The following is a 4,372-nucleotide window of genomic DNA, read 5'->3' on the forward strand; positions in this document are numbered from 1 at the left end:
AAGTCTACTCCTAAGGTTACTAAAACCAGATCATATAGGAATTTTAATGAGCAAGAGTTTGTGAATACGATCAGTAAGACTAATTGGAACTGTGTACAAAGTATTAATGATGTAAATATAGCCTTAGACATGTGGAAATCAATGTTTAATGATGCCTGTAATATCCATGCACCTATCAGAGAGAAGCGCATAAAAGGTTCTCAACCTGAATGGATCACCAGTGAATTTCTATCTGTTTGCAAAGATCGCGATTTCTACTATGGTAAGGCTCATAAGACAAATGATTTGCATGATTGGCAAATGGCAAAAATGTATCGCAATAAAGCAAATAACTTGCGTTACACTCTTAAAAAGATATTTTATACTGATTCTATCACAAGTAATGTAGGAAACTCTAAAAAGCTCTGGTCTTCAATTAAGAAATTATTGCCTTCAAAATCTTCTTCAACAATCACAACTGTGAAGAGTGATACTGATAGCGGGTTGACATCTTCTCTTAAAGAAACTGCTAATGTATTCAATGATTATTTTACCTCAATAGGGGCTACACTTGCTAAAGATTTTGATGATGTAAATATTAATAGCAACAGTTTTAATACATGTACTAGTACTTTTAAGTTTAGTTATATTACCCCAGAGTTTGTATATAAGCATATTTGCGATATTCCAAACAATACGTCACCTGGTATGGATGATTTTAGTGTCAAGTTGTTGAAGCTAGCTGCACCATACATTTGTCATTCTATAGCATATATTTGTAATCATTCTTTAAATACATCTGTTTATCCAACAGACTGGAAGTTGGCTAAAGTCACCCCAATTTTTAAGGCAGGTGATAAATTGGATGTTGGAAATTACAGGCCTATTTCTGTCCTGCCTCTCATTTCCAAAATTATTGAAAGAGCTGTTCATAATCAATTATATTCTTATTTAACTTCTATGGGTATTCTGTCAGAGAACCAATCTGGTTTCCGTAGCAATCACTCAACAGCAGCTACCCTGAATGATGTTCAAGATTTCATTTAAAAAAACATGGATAATGGACAAGCCACCGGTGCAATATTTCTTGATCTCAAAAAGGCTTTTGATTGTGTTAACCATTCTCTTTTAATTGAAAAACTTAGCAACTATGGTATAAAAGGTACAACACTTGAGTGGTTTGAATCTTATCTCAAGCTGTTAACATTAATGCCACATTATCTGATTTTAAAAACATTAATATTGGCATTCCTCAAGGCTCTATTTTAGGCCCGCTTCTTTTTATAATATTTGTTAATAGTCTTTCTAATAGTGTTGATTGTAAATGTACTATGTATGCCGATGACACCACATTACTATGTACTGCTAATGACTCTTCTACTCTTCAATCAAAGCTTCAATGTAATTTATCCAAAATTGTTGACTGGTTCAAGAATAATAATCTTACATTAAACATTCAGAAAACTAAGTTCATGGTGTTCGGCACTAGCAGAGTGTTAAAAAACTTTACAGATGTTAGTTTATATTACAATAATAATACTATTGAGCGTGTTGATGTATTTAAGGGTAGACGAGGTATTGTTGGTCGAAACAACCTAAAAGTCGATTTTCATTATCTAGATCAATATATTATTGAAAATTAACACCTTGATGTTTTGAAAAAGTTCATTCTACAAATCATATACTTTGCAAACTTGCTTAATTTATTGTTGTTAATGAGTTATGTACGTTTTACAAAAGTGTTGTTGTTTCAGCCCTCTTTACAACGTAACTCAAGAACCGCAGCACCTATAAAAGTATATCTGTGATATTTTAATTCTTCTATATCGCTATATGAATTGAGCAATGCAGTTTTTGCCAAAGCTCACTAACATTCATAAGATGCTGTGAACTACCAAATCACAACAGTTTAAAATAATTAATAACCTTAAGTACCTTGGTGTTACATTTGATCCTACCATGACTTGGTCTGATCGTATTAATGCAATGTCTTCCTGTATTTCTAAGCGATGATTGATTGATTGATTCATTTTATTCGATTAAAATTCAACATAAAATTACAGCAAAAACAGAATATACAATATAACTTTAAATTACAAATACAATGTATCAAACAATGTTGAATTAAAATCTTGGATTACCCAAGAAAGCCTCCAAAAGGGGGCTTATTTCCATTGGGGTCCAATTGCAAAAACATAAAAATATATTAAGAAAAGCACACTAAATTCAATACAGAATCAAGAAAAATCTATGTACATAATTAAAGAGAAGTTGAAAAATAAGCATATATAAAAACACTAATGTGGTGTAATTAAGCGTGTCAAACCTTATATTCCAAAAGATACCCTCATCATGCTTGCCAATGCAATTGTTATGCCTAATTTTGATTATTGTAATACTGTTTGGTCTAACTGTTCTGTTGAGCTCTCCAACTCCCTCCAAATTCTTCACAATAGGCTTGCTCGTATTATTCTTTCCGCTGATATCAGAACACCAATTGATGACATGATGAGTACTCTTCATTGGAATAAATTAAATGATAGGTGGTTCAACTATATGGCAACACTTACCTTCAAATGCTTGAAATGAATGGCTCCTGGTTACCTTTCCTCTCAGTTCACTTTTATGCATGATATGCACTCTAAAGGAACCAGGAGTCAAACCAACTTTGCTCTTTTTGAACCACCATATAATATTAATGCAGGTAAAAGAACATTTCATTCACGTGCTACTAAATTCTGGAATAGCCTTCCAAATGATAGTAGATGTAATTTTAAGTCAATGAGTATTGCTCAATATAAGCAGTTATTTTTGATAAAACCAGTGTAATATGTCTTTTAATCTGAATTTTCATGTTTTCTCAATTGTTTTCAATTTCATGTGCCATTTATAATTTATGTATTTTCTGATTTATTACTGTATATAAAAATTATGCTTCTTGTTCACAATGTAAATGCAGGGCCTCCTTGGAAATCAGTGTTTGACATTGAAGGAGCTACCCTGGGTAAAGAAAGTTTAAATAAATAAAATAAATAAATAAATAGGTTCAAATTCAACTTTTAGCGCAAGGCATTTACAACATTAAGACCTGTCAAACGAAAGCATAACCAAGCGGTGTTTGTAGTGTATTTCCACTTAGTACATAATTTAACACAGAATGAAGAGAATTTGTTTGTTTGTTTGTTTGTTTACCCAGGTTGGTCCGTGAAGAAGAATCATAATAAAGAGTCTAGTTACCTATGGGTGAGGGCAGTGCTGAAAATGTACAGATTGATTTAAAAGTACAATAATTCGGGTAAAGACACTTCTTCAGGTACAGAGGAAGAAACATTCATAATTTGTATTTTTGCATGTTTCTTCCTCATGTACCTGATGAAGGGTCTTTACCCGAAATATTGTACTTTTAAATCTGTACACTTTCAGCACTGCTACCACACCCATAGGCAACTGGACTCCCTGTTAGTATATACATATGGCATATTCATTAGATGTCAGTGACTTATGGCCGCTTATGCAGGGGTGAAATTTCAAATTTGGTCAATTGTTGTTAAAAACCATACCAATGTATAAGGATTCAGAAAAAGTGGAGTTTGACCTAACTTCGATATACATTTCTTGAGTTATGGGGAAAAAGTCAACTGTCAAAATTTGGATTCCACAGTCGTTTACAATGGAATATTCATGCGCCTGTGATATGGAGCATTAGTTACTCGCACCAAGTTTAAGCCCAATAAAATGCCACTTACAACGTATGAGGTATTTGGTCAAAAAACTTCATAAGAAATCAGTGGCTATTGTTGTGAGCCGTCAACGGTGTAAAATAAAGCTGCGCGATGTCAATTAGAATAACATGTAAATCACAGATTCACCACTTTCCTTGACAGAACACCTTTTCTCCTTCAGACTTTGATGAACTCCAGAGTTGTATAATTGCACAAGTTGACATCCCCAGGCAGGAGAGCTGATATCTGCATACAGAGGAATGGTGGCCATGCCCTGGTGGTCATGTGGACGACTAAGACTGTTAATTATTGAAAAGAAAGTGGTTAAACGTGTGATTTTCATGTTGCTTTGATTTTAATTGATTTCGCGCAACTGCATTTAACTTGGCTCACAAAAATTGTCACTGATTCCTTATTAATGGTCACACGCCAGTAATTTTACAGTTGTGGGAGGACAAGGTGTTGATTCAGCTACCAACGCAAGTATTTTGACCAAATACTTCATACTTTTTTAACCTAATGGCATTTTTCGAACTGTATACTTTATTTTGATAACCCTGTATATGACGGATATATATCGGAACGATACGTTATTGTATAAATAGATTTCAAGAAGCGTGATCACTTTATTCATTTTATAAATAAAATTTATTCATACTACTGTATATTAC

The sequence above is a fragment of the Amphiura filiformis genome, chromosome 1 (genome assembly GCF_039555335.1).
Source record: "Amphiura filiformis chromosome 1, Afil_fr2py, whole genome shotgun sequence".
NCBI classification, from domain to species: Eukaryota; Metazoa; Echinodermata; class Ophiuroidea; order Amphilepidida; family Amphiuridae; genus Amphiura; species Amphiura filiformis.